The sequence below is a fragment of the Chiloscyllium punctatum genome, chromosome 25 (assembly GCF_047496795.1).
Source record: "Chiloscyllium punctatum isolate Juve2018m chromosome 25, sChiPun1.3, whole genome shotgun sequence".
Lineage (NCBI taxonomy): Eukaryota > Metazoa > Chordata > Chondrichthyes > Orectolobiformes > Hemiscylliidae > Chiloscyllium > Chiloscyllium punctatum.
Genome location: NC_092763.1, coordinates 44250040 through 44271937, shown reverse-complemented (window position 1 = coordinate 44271937; position 21898 = coordinate 44250040). Strand labels below are relative to the sequence as shown.

The following is a 21898-nucleotide window of genomic DNA, read 5'->3' as shown; positions in this document are numbered from 1 at the left end:
AAAGAAGGTTAAGACAGAGGTGTATAGCAGTCTACTCAAAGCCAATGAACCTTGATTTTCTTTTTTAAAGTTGGAGCAGTAGAAGCAACCTGAATGGGTGTGCTCAAGCTCCCACAGAACCAAGATTTTCAGTTTTAGCTTTCTGCAGTTGCTGGAGTCCTGAAGCTTGATGTGGAAACTCTTATTCCTCCCTCTGTTACAGTTAAAAGCTGGGATTCTCTTCCTGCTACAAGAATTGCATGTCAGACAATCTATTTTACTGAATTTACTTTTCCCTCGGATGTTTTTCTGGGATGTTACTACATTGGAACAGTTAATTAGTAGTAGTTAGTGTATCTATTATTTTGTTAAGCATTTTGATAGAGTTACAATTAAGCCAATTTTTTTTTAAAGTGTCTGTATTTTAGTTGTAGTGTAAAAATAAAGTGTGTTTGCTTAAAGTCAAGTAGCTTGACCAATCAAATTGCATTTGGATTGCAACACCTTATATTTACCTTTAAAATAAGAAAAGGTTAGGGTCTAGGCTATCTTCTTAATATATTTTGAGGGGATTTGGTCCATAACACCTTCCCATCCCTACTTGAGTTCAGTTCTTTTGTTCATGCTTGGACCAAGGCTATAATGAGTTCAAAAGCTGAGTAATCTGGGCAGAACTTAAACTGAGTCCAGCGAGTAGATTAGTGTTGAGTACGTGCCACTTTGGCAATGCAATCAATCACAATGTTCATTACTTTGATGATGACTGAGAGTAGACTGTTGTCGTTGTAGTTGGCCGGAATGGATTTGACCTGACTTTTTTGGCAGAGCATTTTACCACATTGTTGTGTCAATGATGTAATAACAGTCCTAGAATAGCTTGGCTAGGAATGATGGCTTGTTTTGGGAACAAGTTTTCAGTACCGTTGCTTGAATATTGTCAGTGTCCATTGCCTTTGCAGAATCCATTTGCTTTCAGCTATTTATTGATAATGACTTGAGTGAATTGAATTGGCTGAAGGCAGCCATCTGTGATACTGTGTACCTTAGAAACAGGGCAACATGGATTGTCCACTCTACACTTCTGCCTGAGACTTTTCTTATCTTAACCTTATCTTATACATTGTTGTGCTACATTTCTCCATTTATGGACTGTCCTTTCTCTCCTCCAATGAGTTGTTTAATTGTCCATTATCATTCAATGTTGAGGACTCTCAGAACAACTCTTCTCCCAACCATATACCACTATGCCAGTAACTCTGGTAAACCTGTACTGTCAGTGGTGATGGCAGTTTCTGGGAAATTGTCTGTAAGGTATGACTCCATGAGCATGACTCTATTGGGCAATGGATTGACTTGACTGTGGCACAGCTGTCCTTATTTTGGCACAGGCCCTTGCATATTAGAGAGAAGGATGTTACAGTGTCTATAGAGCTGGGTTATTGCCATTTCTGCTGCCTTGGTTGATAATAGATGGTTTGTCTAGTTTCACTCCTTTTATCATATTACTATCATGTACAAATTAGTGGATTGCTAGGGCAATCTCCACATTGCTCTTGATCTGGAGTCACATGTGGGCCAGACCTAGTGAGGATGGCAAAATTTCCTTCCCTGAAGGACATTTGTGCACCAGATGGATTTATATGACAATTGACAACATTTTTGCTGTTACCATTGACTAGCTTTTAATTCCAGATGTTTTATTAATTGAACTCCTATTTTGCATCTTCCTGGTGGGATTCAAACCCATGTCCTCAGGCCATCAGTGTAGATCTCTGAATTAGTGTGACAAATCACTATACCGATGTGTACAGTTTCAGCTCTTCTTTATAGATAGAATGTTGGTATTATTGAACAGATGCAGTGGTTATTTGCTAGAACCATACCAAGACTGAAGGAATATGGTTATAATGATAAACATAAAAACCAGAATTGTATTGGAGAATCTGGTTGAAGATTTTGAAAGGTTGAGGGTAACTGATCAAGGATTAATTTTACTGCTCTGTGAATCAGTAACACAGGGCATAAATTTATGATCAATATTAGGATATGAGATTAAGATTTTCTTTTGCACAAGAGAACATTATGTTATAGAATGCAGAGTCAGATGCCTACTGAAACTCAATTGCTCACAATATTTAAGATGAATGAAGAAAAGAATACATATTCCATGATTTGGGGAAAGTGAAGGGAAATAGTAATTCTGGTTTGGAGCTTGCTGTGGAAAAAAAACATGAGTCAAGTGGCTTCCTTCCATGATCAAATTTCCATAATGTTTGGTGCTTGTGTGCAGTTTCATCTGTGGATATGGTATCAGCTGTGGGAGTACCAACATCATGTTTGATCTTGCTGTGCATCACAATCTTATCTCAGTGATTCTTTCTGTATTTACTAGGCCTGAACCTGTTTACAGCACGGTGATCAAACAGAGTGGCCTACCTGAGCCACCTCCATCTCCTAAGGGGTATACCAGTATAACTCGTATCATGCATCCTTGTCTCTCATCTGGTCACACTCGCAACGTTGTCAGCCAGGGAGTTGATATAATCTCCAGCAGGTACTAACACCGCTTCAAAAGCTTCAGCATATGCAACCCGCTTGTGCCTAACACAGAATGGTGTGCTGATTAATACCTGCGCCATGGCTGCAGTCTAGCCTAATGTTACCAGCTGGCATGCTTTCACTTTTCAAATTCAAAACAATGAAGTAAAAACAATTGCCATTAAAAAGTACACATATGAGAATTACAAAATTACGGTTCCCAGTCCTTTCTCTTCCTTAATGTGCAGGAAATTAGCACATTCCAATCTAACACTTCCCTTGCAATTTGTATAGTGGGTGCAGCACATAGACAATTTTCCAACTGGTTCAGTGAATTGATTTAAGGATCAAGCTGCAATGAGAGTACTGTCTGAATGTTTGTCTTCAATACATTTTTCCTCACCCACCTCCTACTGCAAGGGAAATACATTTAGAATAAATTAGCCATGATGTAAGAGGTCTTAAGCTGATCATTTGACATTATTCGTTGATTCATTGTCACACATCGCATGAATTTGCACCTGTGTATGGATTGTATGGTAAATCTCAGCATTTCTTTTAATTTCTTCCACTGGAGAGAGAGAACGAAAGAGAATCTTATGGAAGAGGGGGCTCCCCCAGTATCCATCATGGTAATGAAAGCTCTTTATTTAAACTTAGTAGTGCTTGAATGCTAAGTTAATACTGCCATTGTACCATACTCCTGCTTTCACTGTTGCATAAGAAAATTCATTAGGAAATACAGGCAAATTTCACTGTCAATCAAGTTCTGAAAAGTAAAAGAGGATTTAAAGGATAGTTTAAAAAATTGATGCCATCTTACCAGCATGCTCAGTGAACCTAGCATCAGAAATACATTTCTTTAAAAAAAACCCTCTGCTTGCTGCTATTGTATCATTCTCCCAGATATTGCCCCGCATTTCAAAATTGTCTTAATTAACTTTCATGAAACCTATCCTCAGCTCCTTTGTCCTCCAATTATTTCCTTATTTCCAACTTTTCCAGATCAATGCCCATCTCTTCTACAACTCCCCATTTGAATCCTTCCAATTAATTTTTATCCCTCCAGCAGCAATTAGCAGCTGTTGCCAAAAAAGTAACAAATTACGTTCAACATGACTGCATAGCTATAGGCTTTTTTTAGTAAGTGCAGTATCTTTCTTTTCCTTGTCCTACATGATCACAATCCCTATATTCTCTTCTCGCAACCTTTTTCTGTTGTCCAGCATTCTTACCAATTGAATCCCAGATTGTCTCCAACAATGGTGTCTCTTTAATTCCACACTGTCACTTACCTTAGGAGTTCCTTCAAGGATCTATCCTTCCTTTGCTGCTCCTGGAGAACATTAACCACATTTGTGGAATGGAATTTCCATTATACTCTTGTGTCTCCCAGCTCAGTCCTTCCATTGCCTCTGAATTGTCAATCATCTTAAACAAGGTCCACTTTTATCCAGCTAAACATCAGACGACCAAAGCCACAATGTTCAGCCATCACTTAAAATCTACACCTTCAAAAACAACCATATCTCAAGTTGAACCAGAATATTCATAACCTTAAACCCTAAGTTAAATTTCTGAAGGAAATAATAAATGAATGTACCGATGAAGACTTGGCATTCCCAATCTATTCTTCAGTCAACATGAATGAACATCTGAATAGGGAACCTTATGAACCTGTTAACAAATTAATATCAGACAATATCTACATTAGTCATTTTACCTTACTACTCAACCACAGTATAATTTCTACATATGTATGTATGCCAACAATTGTGGCTATATTTCAAAAGTAATTAGTTGAAGTAAATGTCCTGAGGTTGTAAAAAGCACTACATAAATTCTTTCTTGTTATTAATAGTAATTTGCTATAATATATCATACCAGGATTATAAAATGCTTCCTTTCAAATTCTGTTTGTATATTTTAATGCAAGTTTACAAACAGCTTTTTTAACACTTTGGATGACTTAAAATTTTAATTTCTGATCCCAAAATAGCTTTTTTTCTTTTTACATTATTAAAATTGTCAAGACCTGTGTTCCTTTGACCATGCAACATCAGGTTAACACAGGGAATCCAGTTTCATGATTTATGTAATGTTTTATTGTAATAAAAATTAATTTACATACCAGGTTTTCATTATCTTAGGATATACTAAAATGATCTCAAATCCAATTAAAATGCATTTGAAATGTTGTCAGCATAACCATATATAGTAGCAAACACACACAAAATAATCTCACGAACAATCAATGAAATAAACAGTCAGTCTTTTGATAATCATGTTAAAGAAGAAATGCTTGTCAGAAAACCAGAAGATCAGCGCAATTTCAGTTAAGGTTGCTTAAAAATATCTTCTTACTGAAAAAGTATTTTGGCATGATTCAGGAGTGATTACCTTCTTACCTGATGTGATAAGATGGCAGTGAAAACAGGTGACTGGAAGTTGAATCTGAATGAACAGTACTGCATGTGTTAAAGTGCTGTATCCATGAAGAATGCACCACTTCAGCCATATTATTAAACATGCAAGCCATGAATACTTCAGATGCATGTGATTTGGTCTTAAGCAATTTGCACTGGCTTCCATAGACCTTGTGTGTTATAAATTCTGTGACCAGTATCACTGTGTTCCCTAATGTCGGGGGGAAGGTGTTAGTGGGGCCTTGCTTGAGTAAAATCAGTGTTGGAGTGAAGCTTTATAGCCGAACAATTAAAATGTCTGTTGTTGACTAAGCACAGAGCAGCATTGCTATAAAAATTGTGGCAAAATTTCCAACTTACATGTATGCTTTCCCAAAAAAAAGCAGCTTCAAGCATGACTGTTCCTAGTGCAAATTGAGTAGAAGACAAATGGCAATAATGAAAATGATGTTGAGCTAATGAGCAAATAAAGTATTAGATTAAAGTGCACATCAAAAGATATTGTATTTTTGAGTGTAAACTGTGAGCAGATCCATTTGAGATGCTGTGTGTAGTCTTATTAGTTAAGCATTGGGAAAATCTTTTCAACAGTGAAAAGTAACCAAAGAAATTTCCATCCAAACATTTTTCACTTGTGATCCAAATTATTCACATTGGGAATCTCAAAGGTTCTCACTGCCTGTGAAGTGGAACTCAGAGTATCTCCAGTTCCCTGGGTTTGGCTATGCCTCATATTATTTGGCAATTGTGCTAAACATTTTGATGCTGTGTTGAAGATGTTCCACTATTTTATCACGTTAATTATTTGATTCAGACTATTTGCATTTTGGATAGTTTTCAGGCTAAATGAATCCCAACTAGTTACCTGAACTACATGGCACGAAAATAACTGATTTTCTTTTCAAATGAATTACAACACTGGTGATTCAACATAAGCAGTTATTTTCTTTGTGGCATAATTTCACCGGAATGGGAAAATATATTTTTGATCTTGGGATATTCATCAGATTTTTTTGCTTTTAATACTTGGATTGTTCTAAAGGATTTTAGATAGAAAACCTGTAGATAAATTATGTAGAACATACTAACGAATACAAATCTTGAATAGTTCTAATGTGAACAGATGTTACAGAAAATGTTTGATTGTTTCCAAAATGTCTCCCAGCTGCATTCTGTTCTGTTCTCATCATATCCAAGTCTGTCTGCCTTAAGGCTTCAAATTCTGATTTGGTTTCCTCCTCAGAAGTCTCAATTCCAAGTCTTTTGAAGACTGGAATTATGGAAGAAATAATGAGCCAGGTAACATTTAGAATACGATGCAGAGGGTTCCAAGAATGAAAGTTGAGTAATAGAGGCTAATTACTAAAGGTTTGATAGAGTGGGCATGGAGATAATGCTAGGGAAAACATAACTAGAAACCACTGATATATAATAATCATCAAAAGATCGAATAGAGGACTCAGAAGACACTTATTTATCTACGAAATGATGATAATGTTGATACACAGGGGGTTGAGTTTTCCAAATTGCTAAATAATATGGGCTATTGTGAGAAATTTGGGAAAATCAGTTAAAATGTTGAGCAAAACCAGAGACTGAAAAGTCACATTTTTCAACCAAGGCCCAGGTATTGAGATGTGGTTCTCAGGTACAGTCGGTTCTGCTATAATGTGAGTTTCTTCAACGCGAATTGGCTTTAACGCGATTGAAGAATTTAGACCGTTATTTATAGAATGCAAACTTCCCTGACCTGTATTGGCTATAACGTGATTCGGGCCTCATCAATTTAAATGGCGGAGCTATTGTGTGATTTTCTTTTAATGCAAGATCATATGATATCAGAAACGACTGGAGTGAGTACTGAGAAGCCTATTAACATGGATAGCGCTCATTATCACCCTAATTATATTTATTATCACCTCATGAACATGCAGGCTCTCATTTTCCCATGCTCCACATAGAATTTAGATACCAAGAATTCTCGACACATAAGTCTGAGTGAGTACATGATGAATCCAGCTCACTGCTTGCTCCTCTGGATCTCAGTCTAGGACACCCGGAGCACATGTCTCAGAGCACAATCTACCCTGTCAACATGGCACATTTCTGATCCACTCTGAATCTGGTTCTGCACATATTCATAGAGTCATAGAGATGTACAGCATGGAAACAGATCCTTCGGTCCAACCTGTCCATGCCGACCAGGTATCCCAACCCAATCTAGTCCCACCTGCCAGCACCCGGCCCATATCCCTCCAAACCCTTCCTATTCATATACCCATCCAAATGCCTCTTAAATGTTGCAATTGTACCAGCCTCCACCACATCCTCTGGCAGCTCATTCCATATACGTACCACCCTCTGCGTGAAAAAAATTGCCCCTTAGGTCTCTTTTATATCTTTCCCCTCTCACCCTAAACCTATCATTAGTTTGGAGTTAATCAAAAACTATCCTTGGAAAGTTACTGCAAGGTCATTGTACAATCAGGTAAAAGGCACCCAGCTCACAGATTAGACTGGGCCACGTCTCAGAGCTGCCCACTCTCTCCCTTAACAATCATTCACTTTGTGCCTGCCTTTCCTGCCTTATTATCGTACCTCGCCTAGCATTTTTCTGCTTTGGTTCCTCAAAGAGACCTTAAAGGCTTACAATACTTCTATCTTGCCTTACTGTGCAATACAGACACAAAACCAGACAGCTGCTGTTAGTTATCAGCAGACCATCTGATGGATATGTTGGTCTATGGGACCAGAAAGATGTGGCAACTGCATACACACCAAACATATTACACATGCATCAAGCAACTGGCCAGGTCTCAAAGTCTAAGGGGTGTAGGCCTCAGTCAGGTCAAGGGAGACACCTTTCAGGCAGTGGATGCTAGTACGTAAGTGAAAGGCAGACTCCAGTATTAGCCCAGGGACTTGGTCATGGTCAGGCAGCCACTTGGAATGGTTGGGATAACATCCCCTCGAAACTGTGCGACTGCACATGTATGTAGTTCCTCCAACATTCCCTGCACGTGATTGATGTGCTGACATGGAACAAAGTATTGACTTTGGATTCCAAATATTGCTGCCGTGCATGAATCTCAGATGTCCACACGAAAGCAAATTAGGGGGAATACTGGTCAAGGGGTCTAAGACTCTATAGTCCAGGTAGTGGTCCATGGTCAGCCCTATGAATCCAGTGCAACCAATTGGGGAACACTGGGAAAAATGTAATGGATTTTTACAGATATCATTTGAGGATTTGATTTTGTGTTGAGGCTATCTTGCTACATTACACTGGAGTCTACTCCAAGGGTTTCGCTACTAAAAGTCAAGGGGGAGTTCATCAGGGGCCACCATGGTGGCAGGGAAGCTATGAAACTTAATTGTAGGGATTGAATGCAAACTGCTAGGATGCAGAGTTGATTACAATAGAGTAGGAGGGCAACTCTATATAAGTAAGGGGAGAGAGAGACAATAGGGCATGGATGGTAAGGGTTGATACAGGACAGCAGATCGTCAACAATCGTCAGCAGATCGTCAGCAAAATGGATTTAGTGGAGGACAATGGGCTACTAGAGCTGGCATGTTTACTCAATGCACCTGGGCCTGGGAGGGGTCAGTCAGGGTGGGCAGATGTGGATGGGTAGGGTGGGGACCTGAGGAAGTTCAAAGCCTGTGGGTGATGGACATGGCTACCAGAAAAGAATGTTTACATTTGGGGTGAGGTCACCAATAATAAGAGGCTGAAACTCACTACTTGAGGAATGATTGGTGTTTCCTTCCGTTCAGTGGAAATTAGTAAGTGTGCCATGGAGATGAAAATGGATTACCAAACACAGAGTAAGTGGGTATGTTAGATTTAGATTTATTTAGTATTGCCACTTGTACCTAGGTCCAGTGTAAAGCCAATAATATTCCATTGTAAGTGTTTCATTCTAAGGGAAGGGCCTTCAGTTTTCAGCATTGAGAGGCCCTTTAATGAGCAGAAAGTGAAAACACCTGTAAGTAATACATGCTTTGTGATGTTTAGGCATTAGGCGGCACAGTGGCTCAGTAGTTAGCACTTCTGCCTCACAGCACCAGGGTCCCAGGTTCGATTCCAGCCTCGGGCAACTGTCTGTGTGGAGTTTGCATGTTCTCCCTGTGTCTGTGTGGGTTTCCTCCCACAATCCAAAGATGTGCAGGTCAGGTGAATTGGCCATGCTAAATTGCCCATAGCTTTAGGTACATTAGTCCGAGCGAAATGGGTCTGGGTGGATTACTCTTCGGAGGGTCAGTGTGGACTGGTTGGGTCGAAGGGCCTGTTTCCACACTGTAGGGAATCTAATCTAATGTGTACAATACAAATCCTTGCTCCAAGGACTGTTAACTGTATCGTGTATATGTCTTCTAACAAATTAATCCCACTAGTGCTTGTGATAAAATAGCAAAGTTTTACTGCCTAGAAAAACATACTCCGGTTGCCAAAATAGCAATAACCTGCATTTATCCAGAGCCCACACCTGTTGCAGAAGCTGTTCATTTCACACTGGCTCAACAATGTGTAGCACTAAGGATGGCTCTTAATATTGCAGTTGCAGCAAGATAGACACTTGTGCACACAAAGTGAATATATGTTTACAAACATGATAATTAATTTGCATCCATGCCACCTATATGCTCCGAGTCATCATCTTTCTTTCCCTCACAATATGTCCTGGTGCATTCACATGTTCTGCAGCTGGAATGGTGAACACGGCCAGTGGCATTGGAGATTCAGTCATGTGACCCTGAGGCATTTGTGCCCAGAGGGCCCAGACATTGAGTGTGTCCTGCCCAGAGACAGGTGTCGTCCTCACCTTGAACTGTTGCAGGGCTGAATGTGACAGGCAGGATGGAATGAAAGGTTTGGCCACCTCTAGAATATCCTAAGAGAAGACTTCTGGGTGCCTTCTGACTAGGTGCGTAACTCTTTGTCTTTTTGAAAGGAAGAAGCCACTGGAATGAATTCAATATTCCTCACCCTCCTGTCACTTTGCAGTTGGTGCTGAGCTCTAGTGACCCACTAGACTGTGTAGATATATGCTCATTTCCAGCAGACTTTGAGACTCCTGGAGCTGGCTCTCCATGGCATCTGCCAACCTGTCCTTAAAGGCAGCCAGACAATCTTATTTCTGAGGGAGCTGGATCCCAAACGTCTTCCTACAGAGCTGCAACCTTTGTGTCAGATTGTTCAGTATCCCAACAAATATCCTTGTTGCTCCTGTGTCCATGTATACATGTCAATGAAGTCATGAATGGCTAACACAATGGGTCCTCTTCTGCCTGGGTCTGAAAAGGTGCCTATTCTCCAACATCCTCCAAGTGTCAGAAACCTGGGTGTTTCTTCCTCGGTGAGCTGCAGAGACAGGACAATGAAGTTCTCACCAGCAGGTCCTTGCTAAATCTTGCTAACATGGGCATCAATATGAGCTGGTGGATGTTGCTGCAGACAGCCTTGTCTTGCTTCCCTTGAGACATCCATGCTCTCTTCCTCAGAGATTGAGGAGGGTATATCTTGTGGCGCTGTCCTCTTGAACACAGAGACCAAGAGACAGAGGTTGTGGCAATGTTAATAATACTCTCACAGTAGGGTAATGAAAGATACTACTTAGTTGGTGGGACATGGAAGCTTCAGCATCTTCACAAGTCAGGTTCTGGTCCTTGTTGCTGTCGAGGACCAGGATTCTCACCTTATAGCAGGTGAGGAACCAAATGTTGGACACATCTCACTATCTGTCCTGGCTCTTTCAACTAGTGCTAGTTCTGATGGAAGCGAAGTGACCTGAGTAAGTGAGAAGAAGGTGCAGTGAGTGAAAGGGCATGCAGGGCTAGTAGGAGGGGGAGTTGGATAAGTAAGAGTGAGTGAAGGAATGTGTTGCATGCAATAGTCAGAGTGGTAGAGCAAAGCCTTGGAGAGATAGTGAGTAGTATCAAAGATAGAGTGAGTGTGAAGTAGCAGAGAAACGGTAGGGGCATCTACCTGGTGGAGAAGGTCTTTGAATTTCTTTTTCCAGTGCAGTGCAGTTTTCCACATGATGGAGACTGCACTGACCCAGTTGGTAGCTTCAGACTAGGCTGGCAGCATCTGGTGCCTTGTCTTTCTCTGCCAGTCCTGGAGAAAAGGACCTCCTTCCTTTACACCAGCTGGCCCACCAGGACCTTCAAGTCCTGTCGGCAAAACAGGATATCATTTTCCTCTGTGTGTACTGGAACGAGTAGGGCATCTCTGGACTATCAACATTTGACTGGGTGCAAAACTGCCTTTTAAGTATGGTGTCACCACCCAGCAATCCTGAGATATCTCAACATTGCTGAGCACTTCTGCCTCCAACAAATCGGAGAATTGAGCTTGCATTGGATGAGAGGGGTTCCACAGGTAGTATGTTTGTAATGAGGTGAGATTGGGATGATTGTATGAGAAAACCCATTACGTCTCACACTACATGGAGCACAATAAAAATGGGATTTAGCTGATTTCTGGTAAGATTCAGCTCAAGAAGATGTCAAAGTGAAAAGTTAGATACATTTAAGTAATAGTTTAAAAAGTATACTGAGAAGAAGGGAATAGAGGTTTATAGTGAATAAATTTGTTTGAAAAAAGACAAGAGGCTCATGTGAAGTATAAAAACCAGCAGTCTAGTTGGGTCAAATGCAATGTACTGTGTGTTCCCTGTAATTCTGTACGATCTATTTTGCTGTAGCAATGATCTGTTCAGTTCTTATTGGTCAACACTGTCAGAAGGACCAAGTAAAAGTCTGGGTCCAAGCCTCCACAATTTTAAGGATAATTCAGGTTGACACCCAGTATAGTACTGAGTGAATGCTGTACTGCCAAAGACAACACTTTCAAATCAAATGTTTAATTGAGGTTGAACCAGGCTACTGTAAAGGAAATGAAATATCCAGTGTTGTTGTTCTCTTGGTTATCTGCATGACATTTATATCACAGCCAACACCGTTAAACCTGGTTATATCTAATTATTTTTTGTGAGACTTCTTTGCACATTTGCCACGTAACACTGACAGCCTCTGAGAATTAATTGGCTGTGATGTGGTATTAGGAATTCTGAAATTTGGAAGTTGGCATAGTTCATTTGTAATTTTGGAATACACATGAGTCTCATGGTAATGTTTCCTCACTTCATGGATTTTTTTCTGAATGATGTTAAAAGCTTCAATAGAATGTGAATACCACTTTGTCTCCAAGAAGTCAGCCTGCATCCTGGATTCGAGTTTGAAATAATGTAAAGATTGCTGGAATGTTATGGGATGAAAAGACCATGGCAGCTCCGGATGTACTGATACTGACATACGAAAGCCTATGTCTGTAGTTGCATACTAATTTGGGCATTGAAGGAGTAAAATCCCCGTTACATAATGGTCCAAATTGAACATTGGGGCTCACTTGGACAATTGAATTGCAATCTATAAATCCAAGCATTTATAAGCATGGTTATGGTATACTGGTAATGTCATTGGACTAGTAATCAAGACTAATGTTTAATTGCTCACATAGAAAAGAGCATGATTGTGGTGTAGCAGCACTGTCTGTACCTTTATGCTAGAGGCCTGGATTCAAGTCCAAACTACTTGAATGGTGTGCCATAACATGCCATTACAGGGTGATTAACAAATACCCATAACTCCAAGCCCTCACACAAATCTTGCAACTTGATAAAAATTGCTTGCTCAGCTATTTGTTTCGCTCCTCAATTCTATGTAATTAACCTGGCTGTCCTGACAAGTTTACCTTAGGCAGGAATTCACAGCATCTGGACCGTCATATTGGACTCAAAATGTTAATGCTGTTACTCTCTCCTCAGGTGCTGCTAGACCTGCTGAGTTTCACCAGCATTCTCTGTGTCTGTTTCTGATTAATCCACCTGTTGATCTTGAAAACTAAGTGCTATGCTAATTCGCTGTGGAACAGTTATTATGGTTTTTTTTCAGGATTCTTTTATTAAATAACATCGCAGAATTTCTCCTTACAAGAAGTGTGGACAATATGGCAGAGAGTGCAGATATCAAGTGGATAGGCACTAGAGAGAACTTTCCTCCCTTCTTCCTATCTCAGAAATTAAATTCCAAGTCAGAGGACCATGATCAATCTTCCTGATCTGTTCAATTAGAGATCACTTGAGGGTCTCATCCCACCTGGATTGCTATTAATTTAGACCCTAGCAAGACAAGAGCTGGGGCAAGGAAGCCTGCATTCAAGTCCCAATGCTCCAGAGTTGTGTCATACCATTTCTGAACAGGTTGATTAGAAAATATCCATGTTGTAATTTGTGAAAAGCTCAACCATATAAGCCGCAATTGCCAGATTCAGGGGTGATTTTAGTAGGACAGCGGTGGTGCCCCTACCTCTGGACCAAGAGGCTTGGGGTTAAGTCCTACCTCTATCAGATGTATGTAATAACATCTCAGAATGGGTTATTTAGAAAATATTCAACAAAAAGGAGCTGGCCTAACCAATTGGTAAACCAATGCAGCAGGCTATCAGTTTGAGGAGAGAGTCCCTTGATTTGTACTAGTTTATTACCAAGAATAATGAGGCAGTCTCTGACAGCCTACATTCATCGATTATCACTTCCAAACCGCATGCTACTCATTTCCTGTGATCCCAATCTTAGAACCATCACCTACCCTCCCCCCAACCTTCACCCCCGCCATCCATAAAACACACTTTTCTCACTTCTGATCTTTCGTATGGGATTGGTGAGTGGTGTCCTGGCATAAGCTGCCAAGTTTTGGAGATGCCAACTCCTGGCAGTTCTAGGTAGTGATATTTCTTGATTCTGGCTTCATAATTTTGTCCAAAAACCTGCTGACAGCCAATTTACTGCTATTGATCTAAGACCTAGCATGGTTTGTGGATGGGATACACCACAGGTTTCTCTTCACAAAACATTCCCATCCAAAAACAGGAAAATTCTGCCTACAGTGTCAGACACTATAAATTAGACAGATTGAACTCAGATTTTTTGAGTCTGTGCCTAAGTTGCTCTGTATTTAATGAGGAGTTGAATCTCCTGCTATATGTTGTTGTCCTGGGTTCTTTGCTGTTCCCATTCTTTCCCCTTTAGACTGCAAAGACAGTGAGTAACATTAAGAAATTTTTCAAATGTACATTGGGATTATTTTTCCAATACTGTTCAGCCTTAGCCGTAGATTTCCAAATAGAGTTGGGAGTTTGTAAAATTATAAACAAAACAATATTGGCGAAAGGCCACACTAAAGGAAATTGTGACTCTCTGTAAAACCATAATGAACCATAGAAAATCAGTGTTACAATAGAGTGGACTCTTCATCTGTCAGACGATTCTATTGTGGCATTAGCCAAACTCGTGGTTGTTAGGACTTAAATGATAAACGAATATGACATTATGTTGATGTAAATCCATCTTTTGTCTGGCCACATTGTTGCCAGAGGTGGTGCAATTCATACTTTTTCAAATTTGGCAGAATTAAAAAGATCATAACTTGATGGGCTTAAATCCCAAATCAAACTAGCCCTTGATGAGTCTGCCACATCATGCATTGATTAAACAGTTATAATTTTGACTTACTTTACTCTAAGTCTTCATTAACCAAGTACATGATAACAATCTGGACCTTGCAGCTTTTATTGAAGACATGGGAAATCACTTTTCATACAGTACTTCCATCTGAAAAGTGACAAACTCTTCTGAGGCTGAGGTCAAGGGGACAGTGAATGGAGTGCTTTGTTCATATGCTCAATGCCACTCGGTTTCTAAGGAGTGGATGAAGGCTGCAGCCTTTTCAATACCTCACAGTAACATCTAGTGGAGTCTTCAGGCTTTTATACCCCATTTTTGTTTGAGTTATAACAGAGTATGCCGTAATTGTTAACATTTTCAGCTCCTGTTCTTTGTATGTGTGACAGTAACTTCAAACCTTAATTTGTTAAAACCAAGGGATTATTTTGTTTTATGACTTTCTCCCTGCGTTGTGTTCTCTAGCAAACAACTGACCTGCCTTCAACATTGCCAAATATCGAATAGAAGTTTTTTTAAATGCATATTCCCAGTATTCACCAATTTACTCATTGACACTTTGTGATTATAGATGTATTGGTGTTGCTGCCTCAAGCAGAGTGAATTTATTGTAGCACAGATTTTAAGAGGCTGCTCAGAAGCTAGGAAAATTATGGAGCTATTAAATCTCGTGACACTTTTCTAAACATGAACTTGGATAAGACTAAGTGTGGAGCCTGTAACACATTCATTACATACCATACACGCAGCAGAGTAAAGAGCAAAAGTACCAAAGAGGGGTTTCAGTGAACAACCATGTTCACAGTCAATGTTTCTTCATCCTTGACAATCCCTCAAAATCTAATGGTGAAACGGCAAGGATATCAGAAAGCCCAACTGAAAGTATATCCTGTAAGGTAATGTGGTATTGAAACCTTTTATTCGATTTGCTATATATTCATTTGAAGAAATGCTTTATTTATTTAATTCACTTCCCTCAATTTCAATATAAGGATTTATGCAGTAACACATATTGTGTTAGAATTTGCAGTATCTAAAGGCACTGGCACTCTGTACAATAAATTAAAATGCTATCAGATTTACTTAAGATTTTGTATTCTTCAATTTAAGGGATTGATTGATTGAATATAGAGAGAGTCAATTCTAATTGCTGGAAGATTTGAACATGGCATTTCTTAAAATCTTCAAAATGAAGGACTCAGTTTTAAATCTCAGATTGTTTTCAGTGCTAAATCATTAAGTGAGTGTAGAAGATAACTCCACAAATTTTTAAAAAAAGTATTCATAAATTATGTTTTTTTTAATCCATTTGTTGATCAGAATAAATGAGGGCGAATGTTACTGCACAAGTCAATTTGAATGTATGAATTAAATCAGGGTTAACAGTGAAAGTTACATTTCTAGTGACTTCCCAATTTTGAAAATATTCAAGCACATAATAATTGGAGTCAAAACCAGATCTAATGTTTTTTTTCACTAGGAAAGCTGTCCTTGTTTTGCTAGTAGTAAAACAGTACAGGAGGTTTCATGTTTTTTTGCAGATGTTGGAATACTATATAAAAGAATCAGGTGTCTGGATAAAGCACTGTGGGGCTGACGCACTTTAAACTATGTATCAACCATAGACTTCTTTCTAGGATTTATTTTTCAATTATGAGATTTACTACATGCCATTTGTGTCAAGTGTAGTGTAGCTAAGTTGAAAACCAACAACATGTTAAAATATCTGCAGTACTGTCACGAGTTAAGCAAGCAAACTGATTAATGCAGCGTTAATGCCTATTGCATCAATTAAGTATCTGGCATTTCTGACTTTACTAATTTTACTGAAAAAAGCATGATTTTTTTTAAAAACGGTGGAAAGTGTATATGAAGTACTAATCGATTTGTCATCATTATCTAAGTTTACTCAGTATACTAATATCAATGTAAAATGAGATTGACCAGAATTGGTTTAAAAGAAAGAGAAAAGGCTTGTTCTTATTTATTACGAGTGTGTTATCTTAATAATGAGGAACCGATATAATGTTCTACATCAACATCATCAAACTGAAACCTGATGTAGTAGGTTTTGAGTAAGGGATTGTTGAGCCAAGGATGAAAGGAATGTTTGAGATAGTTAGGAGATAGGAGAGATTAAATGGCAGAGATAGAGCCACAGTGAGTTGTGATGGACAAATACAAAAGATGAAGTGGTGGATTTTATGGCCTTCTGCTGGGTGTGTGTTTGACAGGGTGACACATAAAATGTAGATGTTGCCAGCCTACTGCTTTCTTGCCCACCCCTTCCCACACCCATAGTAGGCAGTCAGGTCTCAACATTGACAACCTACCTGCTAATTATTTTTAAAATGATCATGAAATTGAGCTTATTAAAAAATCAATTGACCCAAATAATACACTGCTCAAACCATAAATTAGTTGGCATGGACAAGCAGAACAGATTCAAAAGCGTTTGTGTTTCAAAAAAAATCATTGCCAAAAATGCAGAAAGGAAGGGTGTGTATCTTTTTTGATGGGGTGTTCTGTGAGCTTTGGGAAACACCCGACACTCCATTCCCAGCCCTCCCATAATGGCACTCCCTGCCTCTTTTGTTCCTCCCCAGCTAGCATTCAAATCTGAATCTCTACTCGTTAGACCACCCATTCTATTTCTGCGATTAAAAAAAAAGTGACTTATTGGGGGCTTACCTTAGTCCAGGATCTGTTACTGTTCCTCCCAGAGTTTCTTTGCAGTTTCAGCAGCTTAAAACAAAACATAAGTGGGCAGCATTATCAGTACTGTCTGGGAATGAAAATGAGAGAAACATCAAAGTATACAAAGGAAGGATCATCCACCTGAAATGTTAACTTTGTTTCTTTTTCTACAGATGCTGCACGACCTGCTGAATATTTCCAGAATTTTCTGCTGTTGTTTGAGATTTTAAGCATCTCCTGTATTCTGCTTTTTAAGTAGTCATTTTCAAATTTTTATTAATGGAATTCTCCATGAACTATTTCTCCCAAGTGGGATGAATGTGTTTGTTTGGTTCCTTCAATTGAAATGCTATTTGAATAGTATCCAAATCAATTCAAATTTACTGGAGTAGATATTTGGAATTATCTTTTATATTTATCTATTTCACCACTCATTATATATCATAAATATATCATCAATTTCTCTGTTTATGCTCAGATTAGGTAAATTTAAATCCCACCACCTTTCAATGTATACTCACAAATAATTCATTTTCCTTTCCTCACAATTGTGTTTTAAATATTGTGCAATGCCATTGGTTGGGATCTCCTGCTCAGGAAGTTAAGTTCAGAGACAGGCTTGGAAGTGAACATTACTTGCAGTTGGAAGTGGGTTGACTTTTCTCACACAATTACGTGGTTGTCAGCTAATTACATTCACTTGTGGAAGAAGTATGGTGATTCTTGCAATAGGGCAAAGGGGAAGCTGACACACCTTTGAGGTCAAAGATTCTGGCATTATATTTACAGACACCTGTACAGACATTTGTTCTGTGCAAGTCAGGAGCATCACTCAGGTTCTCAGGGCTCTTGCCTGCAGCTAAATATTTTGGCCTCCCTCCCCTGATTAGCCTGTCTCCCTACCTGTGCAGATTTCCCTCCCTAACCAGCCTCCCATCCATTGACTCTGTCTACACTTTCTGCTGCATTAGGAGAGCAACCAACATATTCAAAGACCCCTCCCACCCAGGTTATAATCTCTTCCACTTTCTTCCATTGGGCAGAAGATACAAAAGTTCAAAAACTTACCAACAGATTCAAGAACAGCTTCCCTGCTGTCATCAAATTTTTGAACTAACCTCTCTGCACCTTCTCTGTAGGTATAACACTATTTTCTGCATTCTGTTCTATTACCCTGATGTACATGTGTAAGGTATGATTTGCCTGGATTACACAGAAGACAATACTTTCCACTATATCTCAATACATGTGACAATATTAAATCAAATCAAAATTTCCACCCTTGGCCAGGCAAACAACTATTTTGTTATGTCTGACAGTTAGTATTCAGGATACCTTTAAGATGCTTATGATTCCAGCATGTGACCTGGAAGAATAAAGGTCTCAGACTCCATCTTAGTTGTGGCTACATTAAGTTTGTAATCAAATAGATTAATATTAGCACAGACAGTGACAGTATATCAGGATCCATAAATAAACATCTATTGACTCTTTAAATATATATAATCCAAGAACTAACATTGCCACGTCAGATGTTAATTCCCAGCTTGAGGCAAAACCCACACCACAGTGGGTAGATTAACAATCATCATTGGTCAACTCAACCTTCTTGGCCCAAGTCTTTACACTCCAACCTCCTGCTTATGTGCCCTGTGCAATGCAAAAGTCAATACTTGACCTGCCTCTAAATTTCAGAGAACTTAATTGCATCTTTCTACCTACTGTCAAAAATCTGATATTTGGCCTCTCTCCCAATTAAGTTCCCCCATCTGCCTTGCTTCCTATTCACAGGAGCCGCATAAAAGTCCACCTATTCTAACTAAGGGTGTAGGTATGAGGGAATTTAGGTTTTAAACCATGTATCATTGTTGCAACAAATATACGATGGATATAAAAAAATCCTTCAGCCACATCAACCTATGTATAAAGCTCATCAGAGATACTTTTTGTTTTATATGATAGGATTTCTTCTTTCCCTGAATGCAGCACGAAGTTTAATCTGGTGCAGTTACCCTGTAAAACAAGGGAAACTGAATATCACTAAACAGTTCAAACTCCGATCTCTAGGAAAGGTAGGAATTATGCTCCATTATATCCTGCATGTTGCACAAATAGATTTCTTTGGTACAAATATAGCCATCCAGGGGCTTGAATGTTCTAATATCCAGGATTGCATGATGTAACTAAGAGGATGATAAAATGCAGTGAAATATTTAAACACCCATACCATATACTAGTTCTGCTAAATGTCTGTTATACTGCTTATCCAAACAAACAGTCAATATATTCTTACACATGCTGGGAACATAGAGGATATTTCAAAAATCGTCTTGTAAATTTGTGGAAGTTATGTTCTTAATATAACACAAAAAGAATAATACTGTAGATTCTGAAGATCTGGAAGAAGAATAAATTATACTTGAAATGTTTAACTCTTCCTCATCCACAGATCCTGGTAGATCTGCTGACTTTCTCTAGTACTTCCTGTTTTTTTTCCTCAATAATATAAAATGTGTAACATTCTGAAATGGTACTGCTAGAATTATTAGCACATTAATTTACAAATGTACGTAAGGTAATTAAGGAGAGAAAGTTGCATTCCACGAATCACGTATCCAACAGTTACAACATTCCAGTTTTGTTTTACAACACTGTTCCATTGTTCAAAGTTTATAATAGAAAGGAGCTATACACAGTAAGTGAGCAGATGTTCTCCCAGAACTCTGTACCATCATAAACCATTTTTTCTGAAGAGGATGAGAAGAATGTGACAGGGATTTTGCTCAGTTAGCTAACTGATGGAAAATTATCTTTTTTATTACTCTAAGCTCGCTAATACAAGTTACATAAGTATTGTCCTTATCAAAGAACTAAATTGCTTTTAACTACAGACAATGGTTTAAATCACAAGGCAACCAAACCTGACAAAATCCAAGTGCTAAGCAATATCACTAATAGCACTTATTTAGTACCTGTGGCTGACCTTGAAGAAAGATGCCCATAACAATCTAGTGACCTTCTGTAGTATGAATTGTATTGTTGTCAATGTTAATTTTATTCTGTGTCAGGTGTGGAGTATCTTCATGTGTAGCAGCAATGACATAATTAAGCTAGTCAAGGACTTATCACATTGAAGGGTTCTTTCAGGAAACAAGGAGGCCAAATGCAAAAAATTATCCTTTTTTAGTGATCTAATGCAAACCAAAGTAAAGATTGAGATATGTGTGTGATTAAGGCTGTCATTCTTACCTATGTTTTCTTTAATAGTACTGGCAAGATTTGACACTCAACATACACTATTTTTAGGGCCACAGAGGTTGTTTCACAATTATTCTCACCTAGTATGCAATTAAAAACCCAGTTACACCTCTTTTAAAGAGACATATCATTTCTAAATATTTTATAGTGATTCTAAGCACAAAAATTGAAAATTCACATCAAACCAAGTAATAGCATCCATCCATGATGACTTAGCAGTGGAGAAGCAGGGAAATGCTGACAGCAATTAATTACAGATAAGTGAATGTTAGAAGTTGCCTTTGGCTTCGCAGAGTAATGGCACTAAATACTTAAATGTTTCACCAGAATTGCACCTGCAAAACAGGGCAGAGTAGGGGTCTGTTAAGGTGATTCAAGGTGAATTTATTTCTGTCTATTGGAAATGAAAATTTACTGACATTTGCCCAGTCTTTCAACAATAGCTTGCATTTATTTAATACTTCTAACGTACAAAATGTCCAAGCATTTACTTAGTAATGGTAGTAGGATGAATAGAAAACTGAGCTACAGGTTATTTTAAAGACAATTGAAGGATAGTCAAAAAGTAAATTTATGAAGGCCTTCAGAGGAAGGGTAAGAAATATAGGGCTTATGGAGAGTGTCCCAGTACATGGCTGCAATTATAATGCCAAAGAAACTGATTGGGGCCATAAACATGGAGAAAATAGTAAAGGTAATTTTAAGTGAAGCTGTGAAAGAAATTGAAGACAAAATGGAGAAATTTAAATTTACAATGTGGATGAACAAAGACTCAGTGTAGAGTCTTGAGGATTAACGGGTGAGTGGGACTTAATGCAGGAGGGGATATGGATAACATATGCTGAACAATTTCAAATTTATGGCGTATAGATGAAGAAAGGCAAGGAGAGTCTTGATGCAATAAAGGTATGAAAATAGATTTTGGTAGATAAACTGACATAATGTAAAGGCAGTCAGCTTTATGGAAGTAATCCAGAGGATGTCAGATTGAAACACTGGCTGAGAGTAAAACAGGAATATAGTCCAGTTCAATTTGAGTGGCAAGAAAGGGTTAGAGTTATTGTGAAGAAAATTACTTACCCGATGGTGCTCATCTTAGGATACTCAAAGAGATAGTAACCAACATAATGGATACATGATTTTTTATCATTCAAGGATTCCCAAGATTTTAGAACAGACCTTGTAGACTGCAGGGCAGAAAATATAACGGCACTATTCAAAAATGAAGGCAAAAGAAAATAGGGCCAGTTCTCCTGACTTCAGTAATAGGAAAAATTACAGAATCAGTTATTAAAGATGTTGTAACAGAGCACTTAGAAAATCATAAATCTATGTTGACCCAACCAGTTATGTTATGGAAAGAAAATGGTGTTTGACAAATTTCTTAGTGTTTTGAGGTTGTTCCTAGCATCAAACTTAAGGGGGAACAAATTGAAATTCAGAAAGTATTTGATGAAGCCTTAAACAAGG

At 38.6% G+C, this 21898-nt stretch overlaps 1 protein-coding gene across 11 annotated transcripts in view; it reads left to right on the top strand.

The window, feature by feature from the left end:
- Window positions 1–21898, top strand: part of dlg3 (discs, large homolog 3 (Drosophila)) — a 534760-nt gene that overhangs the window by 358327 nt on the left and 154535 nt on the right. The window lies entirely within an intron of this gene.